Raw genomic sequence first — 9254 nt, forward strand, 5'->3', positions numbered from 1 at the left:
ACCAAAAGTTTTTATGACCTCTTTATAGTTAAATCATGTATCCATTTGGAGCTTATCTTGGTATATAATATGAAGAGTTGGTCTAAACATCACTTCTGTCTTATCTCCTTTAAATTCTTGTTTGCTAAGTTTTTAAATTTTTTCCATGCCTATAAAAAAAAGTATTTCTTAATATCATTTTCTTAATTAACTCTCTTCCCTTAATGTCATTGTGAGGTTTGATTCTTTGATTCATTCATGATCCTTTTACCTATTTCTTTCTTCTCTAGTCTTTTTGTTCCTCTAGAATTAAAGTTTCTAAAGTACAAATTTTGAGTTCCCTCTTCTAAACAATTTCTTTATTATTGATTTGTAGATCTTGCCCCTTTCCCTTTTTTTGTTTTGTTATATATCACTCTCAGAAATATCAATTCCTGGGAAAGAATTTTTACAACCAGTGTCTCTGATAAGGGCCTCATTTCTAAAATATATAGAGAATTAACTCAAATTTATAAGAATACAAGTCTTTCCACAATTGATAAATGGTAAAAGGATATGAACAGGCAGCTCTCAGATGAAGAAAATTAAAGCCACCTATAGTCATACGAAAAATGCTCTAAATCACTATTGATTAGAGAAATGGACATCAAAACAACTCTCAGGTACCACAGGAAAATGATAATGTTGGAGAAAATGTGGGAAAATTGGAACATTAATGCATTGTTGGTGGAGTTGTGAAGTGATCCAACCATTTTGGAGAGCAATTTGGAGCTATGCCCAAAGGGCTATAAAAATGTGCATAACCTATGACCCAGCAGTACCACTTATGTATGTATGTATCCCAAAGATATCATAAAAATGGGAAGAGGACCCACATGTACAAATTTTTTTACATTTCTATTAATTTATTTATTTTTAGTTTTCAACATTCATTTCCACAAGATTTGGAGTTCTAAATTTTCTTCCCATCTCGTCCCTCCCCCCACCCCAAGATGGCATGCATTCTGAATACCTTTTCCCCTAATCTGCCCTCCCTTCTATCTCCCCTCCCTTCTCTTATCTCCTTCCCTTTCAATTTTCCTGTAGGGCAGGATAGATTTCTATACCCCATTTCTGTATATCTTATTTCCCAGTTGCATGTGAAAACAATTTTTTTTTAACATTTGTTTTTAAAACTTTGGGTTCCAAATTTTCTCCTTTCCTCTTTTTCCACCCACCCTCATTGAGAAGGCAAGCAACTCAATACAGGTTATACATGTGTAGTCATGCAAAACATTTCCATAGTAGACATGTTGTGGAAAATTAAGTATATTTCCCTTTACCCTAGCCTGCCCCCACCCCATTTTTTCTATTCTCTCTTTTGACCCTGTCCCTCCTCAGAAGTATTTGCTTCTGATTACCCACTCCCCTAATCTGCCTTACCCTTTATCATCCCCCACTCCCTTATCCCTTTCCCTCCTATTTTCCTGTAGGGTAAAATAGATTTCCATACCCAACTGAGTGTGTATGTTATTCCCTCCTTAAGCCAAATCCAATGAGAATAAGATTTACTCATTCCTTCTCATCTTCCCCCGTTTCCCCTCCACTGTAAAAGCCTTCTCTTGTCTGTTTTATGTGAGATAATTTACCCCATTTTACCTCTCCCTTTCTCCTTCTCCCAGTATAATCCTATCTCACCCTTTAATTTTATTCTCCAGATATCACCCCTTCATCTTCAACTCACCCTGTGCCCTCTATTTATCTATCTATCTATCTATCCATCTATCTATATGTGTGTGTGTGTGTGAGTGTGTGTGTGTGTGTGTGTGTGTATACATACCTATAATTTTTCCCTCCAACTACCCTAATACTGGCAAAGGTCTCATGAGTTTCAAATATCATCTTTCTATGAAGGAATGTAAACAGTTCAACCTTAATAAGTCACTTGTGATTTTCCTTTCCTGTTTACCACTTCATGTTTCTCTTGAGTCTTGTATTTGAAAGTCAAATCTTCTATTCAGCTCTGGTCTTTTCATTAAGAATGCTTTTAAGTCCTCTATTTTACTGAATGTCCATTTTTCTCCCTGAAGAATTATACTCAATTTTGCTAGGTAGGTGATTCTTGGTTGAAATTCTATCTCCTTTTACTTCTGTAATGTTATATTTCAAGCCCTGTGGTCCCTTACTGTAGAAGCTGCTAAATCTTCTGTTATCATGATTGTGCTTCCACAATACTTGAATTGTTTCTTTCTGACTCCTTGCAATATTTTCTCCTTGACCTGGGAACTCTGGAATTTAGCTACAATATTCCTAGGGGTTTTCCTTTGCCTGTGCAAATGGCTGTAAATAAAACCATTCACAACTTCTTGAAAATAATTTCTCTTTTGGGGGAATTTATGGCAGTATGGGAGGATTGTAGAAAATGTCTGGGTATAGGACCATATCCTATATCTTGTTAGTCATGTCCACCACTGGTTATATTCAAATATATCAATTACATTATTTTATTTAGTCATATATACTTTTGAATTTTTTATGAGGCAGTAGATACAGAGGGATGACCTCAAAGACAGAAAATTTAAGTCCTATCTGTGACTCATACTAGCCATATGATCCTGAGCAAATTACTTAACCTCTTAGTGGGCCCAAGCAAATCCCTAAGACTAAGAATTACAAAACAATTGCCCATATGCTTTGACATAGAGAGAATCCCCACAGACAACTCCCTATAAAGGTAAAATCACAGAGTATTACAATCTATATCTATATCTATATCTATCTATCTATCTATCTAGATCTAGATCTAGATCCATCTATATTCTTATAGATGGGTCTAGATAGAGATATACATTATGTTCCACCCTCTTGGGAAAGATATGTTCTCAGAACTTTAATTATCTTGATAATTAGCAAAATTTTCCACTTGGCAATGTGTATAGACAAGTCTTTTTCAAATATGTCATCTGTATGTAAATATGTATATATAGATATAGATACATTTGTGGGCATACATTCATATATAAAATGTGTTTGTGTATGTTTATGTATTCATGTGTGTGTGTGTATAAACACATACAGAGCTGTAACCCACAACCCTCACTGACCCCAAATACTCTGGATTCCCATAGACCTCACGAAGGTCAGTTACTCTTTTTGGCCCATGTTTCTGCTTGATATCTAAATATTTAATATATTTAATATTTAAAAGAAATAACAATTAAAATGAGAAAAATATGTAGGTAGTAAAATTGCAATTGAAAGTGGCATCAATTTGCTTTTTGAAAGATGTAGACAAATTTAATAAAATTAAATTGTTAATCTACACATATATGCAACTATTATTTGACACAATGTTAGAAATTCTAGTCACATGGAGTAAAACAAGAGACAGAAATTTGAGATACAAGCATTGGCAAAGATTAAAAAAAGTAAACATAACCCTTTATGGATGATGGCATATTTTATTTAGAAAACCTCCAGAGAATCAATGAAAGTTGAAAAAACTATTTCAGTAATATGGCAGGATACAAAATAAATCCCCCAAATCATTAGATTTTCTTCATATTATTAACAAAATCTCAATAGAATAAAGAGGAAGAGAAATTTTCTTTAATAGAGCAACAAAATGAACTAAATATCTAGGAGTTAACTTACCAACACAGAGAGGATCTGCTAATTAATTTTTTTTGGAACAAAAGAAAACCTAAGTAATTACTAAGTTATTCAAAGTTTGTGGCTAGATTGCACCAATATTGCATAAAAATGATATTACTTAAATGACTTTCCATTTTTAGTGCTACACCAATCCAATTACCAAAAGATTATTTCATAGAATTAGACAAAATAATAACAAAATTGACTTGGAGAAATGAGTAAAAAAAAATATCAAAAGATATAATAAAAAAAAGTATGAAGGAGAAGGTATTTTTATCACAAGATTTCAAACTATTTTACAAAGCATAAATTACCAAAAATACCTAAAGGTTTTTTTTTAATTGAAGAGTAGATCAGTAAAATAGACTAAATAAACATGACCTAAAAACTAGTGTACACAGTGTCTAGTATTAGACAAATTGCAGAACACAAATAATTGACAAAGGGCTTCTTTATTTGACAAGAACTGCTTAGAATAAAAATAGCAGTTTATTCAAATATAGAACTAGGCCAGTGGCTTAAAACAAATACCATAAGAAATTATAAACTAAAAATTGTCTAACTTTAAAAAGTAGAGAATGAAAGCCTATTATCTTCTAACAAATTATTTGTTTGAATTTTGGACTGCCAGGTGGAGCTGTAATCAAATGTAATAGAAGAGTTCATAAAAGACAAAATAACTATTCTCAATTATATAAAATTATTAAGCTTTTGTACAAATAACACCAAAACATCTAGAATCAGAAAAAAAATTAAAAGATTGGGGAAAACATTTTAACTTAGTACCTCTGAAAAAAGTCTGATGTTCAAAATCTTTTAGGAATTAATGAGATCAAGGTCCAATCCCTAAAAGACAAGTGTTCCAAGCAATGAACAAACAGTTTAAAAGCAGTTCTTGTCAGAAAAGTAAAAATTATAAAAATTCTCATACTCATCAAGTTAACAAAGATGTTAAAGATTGGGAAACTCTTGGTTGCAGAGACAATGAAAACACAGGCCCTCTAAGCTCCTTAGAGGAGCTGTAAATTGTTTCAACAATTCTAGAAAATAGTACAGAATTATAAAGGAAAAGTTAACGAATTGTTTACAGTCTTTGATCTTGAGATGCCTGTACTAGGACTATGTAACATTATTTCTGATAATAAATAAAATTAGAAAGCATATACTTGCCAAAGAAATGGCCAAACTATGGAACATGAATATAAACTAACCTCATTGTTGTTCATCTTATGTACTCCAAAAGGACCAATTGCATCACAATGTTGGTGTCAAGGTAGAGTGTGTTCAGCTGTGGCTGATCAGTCCAATACACCTCTGAATTCTTTACCACAGATCAGGCACAAATAGTCCATTTGAATATGTGGGATGGAGATGTCTCTAGATTTGCACATCTATCATTTCCTACTACAATTGTTACTGCAATCTGCTTTGCTCATAGAACACATCATCTTCTTTGATTTGGGCATACCATGCTGGATGGTCCTGTACCAGTGTCTCCCATGTCACAATCAATATTAAAGTTCTTCAGAGAGACCTTAAGCATGTCCTTGTACTGCTTCTTCTGACATCTGTATGAGCATTTGCCTTGTGCAAGTTCTCCATAAGATAGTCTTTTAAGTAAACATACATTTACAAGTTACATAGCCAGTACATCAGAGTTGCACTCTCTGTGGTAGAGTTTGAATGCTTGGCAATTCAGTTCAAGAGAGGTCTTCAGTATCTGGTACCTTATCTTCATGTCAAAATTATTTTCATAATAATATCAATACATTATTTGCCTATTAAGATGCCCCTCTCCTTTCCAACTATATATTGTATGTGGCTGGATTTTCTTCTTATACTTCAATCAAAACCAACAAAACACAACAGAATGAACTCTCTGCACTAATATTAGCCTAAAAGATGGACTTTTGGAACTTAAATAGGCTTATCTAAAGCTATTGACCTTCATCTATTCTATCACTAATCTCTTAATATTCTTACTAATTGTTGCTGCTTTTTAAAAATTTTATATTAATTTATTTTGATTTATCAATAATCACTTCCATGTGCTTTTGAATTTAAAATTTTTCTCCCCCTTCCTCCTCACCACCCTCCCCAAGATGGCGCACAATCTGATATAGGCTATACATTTACATTCATGTTAAACATATTTTTCACATTAGTTGCTGCTTTAATTGATGGCTGTGGGGCCTGGGCTGTTAATAGCATCCTAGGAGTCACTGCCATTCCCAAGGTTCTGGGGACCAAAGTTCCAGTTTGTCTTGTTCTGAGGGTAGGTAGCAGTTTAACTTGCCTAGCATATGCCACTTCTTATTTTTCTCATAAATCTCTTGCAGCCTCAGCGCCTCAGTTAGGCTGGCTTGCCTGCTCTGTAGGAAGAAGATGATTGGCAGGTGATGGGATTGGCTGGCACCTTCTCAATAGGACATGCTTCCTTGGAAGTGACACAGGAGTTGCTTACAAAAGATAGACCACAGGAGTTGACAAGATCAAAACTAACAGGCACAGCCTAAAGCTATATCTTGCTGTGAGCTGAATGGAAGAGAGCAGCAACAAACAGTAGTTGTTTCCATGACACTATCTATCCATCTCATCCTCTGCCATCCCCTTCTCCTTCTGTCTTCAACCTTTCCAATATCAGAGTCTTTTCCAATGAGTCCTGTTTTCTGATTATATGGCCATAATATTTAAGTTTCAGCTTCAGTATTTGACCTTCCAGTGAATAGCCTGAATTAATTTATTTAAGTATTGACCAATTTGATCACCTTGCTGTCCAAGGAACTCTCAAAAATTTTACCAGCACCGTAATTCAATTCAAAAGAATCAGTTCTGTAGCACTGAGCTTTCCTCATAGCCAGACATTGCTATGGGAAAAACTATAGGTTTGATTATACATAACTTTATGGGCAAGGTGAGGCCTCTGCTTCTTAGTACATGGTACAGATTTGCCATAGCTTTCCTTCCAAAGAACAAACATCTTTTAATTTCATGGCTGCAGTCAACTGCAGTGACCTTTGAGCCCAAGAATGTAAAATTTGAAACTGTTTCCATTTCTTTTCTATTTGCGAGGAAGTGATGGGACCAGTTGCCATTATCTTAGTTATTTTAGAATACCTTAAATTAATTAATCACTTCCACTTCATATTCATAAGGGATGTTATTTAGGTCATACCTATATGGTCTGACGGTTTTCCCTGCTTTTTTCAATTTGAGTCTGAATTTTGCAATAATAAACTCACGATCTGAGCCACAGTCAGTTCCATATCTTCTTTTAATTGACTACATAGAGCTTTTCCACCTTTGGCTGCAAACCATATAATCAATCTGATTTCAATGTTGACCCTCTGGTCATGTATAAAGTCACCTTTTGGGTTGTTGAAAAACAGTGTTTGCTATGACCAGTGAGTTATCTTGACAAAACTCTATTAATCTCTGCCCTGCTTCATTTTGTACTCCAAAAACAAACTTTCCTGTTATTTTAATTGTCTTTTAATTTCCTGCTTTACATTCTAATACCCTATGATGAATGTGACATCTTTATTGACATTATTTCTAGATGTTGCAGGTCTTTGTGGAACTGATTAACTTTGGCTTCTTTGGCATCAATGGTTGATTGATAGATACAACAATCATAGACTTGTATTGCTGTGATGTTGAACAGTTTGCCTTGGATTCAAACAGATATCATTCTGTTATTTTTGAGATTTACCCCTATACTGATTTTCTCACCCTTTTATTGACTATGAAGACTATTCCATTTCTTCTAAGGGATTCTTGTCCACAGTAGCATATATGAATATCACCCGAATTAAATTCACCCACACCTATTACTGACACCCAGGATGTCTTTCCATCTCCTGCTTGACCACATCCAGCTTACCTTGATTCATAGATCTTATATTCTATGTTCCTATATGGTATTGATCTTTACAGCATCAGACTTTTCTTCATCACCAGACATATGTGCAACTGAGCTTCCTTTTAGCTTTGGCTCAGCCACTTCATTCTTTCTGGAGCTGCTTGTAGTTGTCTTCTGCTCTTCCCCAGTAAATACGTTGGATACTTTCTGACCTAAGAAGCTTATTTTCTGGTGTCATATCTTTTATCATCGTAATACTGTCCGTGGGGTTTTCTTGGCGAAGATACTGGAGTGGTTTGTGGTTTCCTTCTTCAGAGAATCATCTTTTGTCCGAACTCTGCACTATAACTTGTTCATCCTGGGTAACCTAGTGTCATTGTGCTAAGCAAGCTCCTCCACCATGGCAAAGCAACGATCCAGGAAAAGCATGGGTTCCTTAGCTGCTCTCATTTTCATACCGGAAGGCTTTGTAAGTACAACTATATTCATTCTTGGGTTATTGGTTACTCCTGTCCACATCTCCAAGGTCTCTGTCCTCTCTGGTTACAATTTGAAACTATTTCCCACCACTTTTAAAGGGCAAATAGTAGCAATATTCTAGCTAAAAACAATAGTGAAATTACCCACATCTCTCAGTAACTTATATAGAGTCCTCTGAGACTTTCATTATATTGACTCAGTCTCCCCATGAGCAATTAACTTCCCCATTTGTTTAGATCTATATTTGTATGAAAAGTGTTTTAACTCAGATTTTGATGTTGGGATGAAATAAGTGACTGAAAGTCACTGAACTTTAACAAAGGAGATGGTTTACTTTGACCTTACACAACAAAAGTACAGAGCAAACATATAGTGGCACTGGCTTTTCTGGATGTGTCATCTATCATCTCCAACTGGAAAGGTATCTTTTGACTCAGTAAGTCATTGGGTATGGTGACTTGCATGTTCTCAAGCACCCCAAAAGTCTAAGAGGCCCTAACTACACTAGGCTGGGACTTTCAATACCCCCAGACCAAGAAACTACATTGGGGAAGCCAGGATCAATCAGATTGAATGGTGGGGGCAAGAAGCTGAATCAGACATGTCAAGGAAGTCAGAAAAGCTATATTAGGTATATTCTCATCCTATCATAGAAAGTTTCTTGAGAGCAGAACTTTCTTCCTTTTGTCTTTCTGTTCCCAGGGCTTAGCATAGTGCCGGATACATAGTAGGTTTATTCTCTTTACTTACTCTTCTCTTTGTGTATAGAGTCTAATACATAAATTTAATAAATGATTATTTGTTCATTCATTCATTCATGTAGTAGCATGATTGGTCTTGTTAAGTATCAGAGCTACTTTATTGTCAGAGACATCATAGATTTAATTTGCATTTCTTGTGTGTGTGTGTGTGTGTGTGTGTGTGTGTGTGTTTGTGTCGGAGAGAGTCAGACTTGAAAATGAATTTGAGTTGTTCTTAATTCCTTACACAGTTGAGATTACACTGGAAAAAATGATGGACTCTGTACTATTATACTTTGAGAGAGCACTCCCAGTATATATGAGAACTCGCATGGAGCCACTATCAAACACTATTCTGCTATTTGCTTTTGAAGCTTTGGTTCCTAAATTGTTCCACTGATCAATTGGCCAATTTTTAAACCAAGTGGTTTTGAGCAACACTGCTCTATAGTATAATTTAAGATCTGATACTGTTAACCCCAATTCTTTCTCATTTATTTTCATTATTTCTCTTGAGATTCATATTTTGTTTCTCAAGATGATTTTTTTAAAATTCTAGC

Source organism: Vombatus ursinus, unplaced genomic scaffold, assembly GCF_900497805.2.
Source record: "Vombatus ursinus unplaced genomic scaffold, bare-nosed wombat genome assembly UNPS02015406.1, whole genome shotgun sequence".
Lineage (NCBI taxonomy): Eukaryota > Metazoa > Chordata > Mammalia > Diprotodontia > Vombatidae > Vombatus > Vombatus ursinus.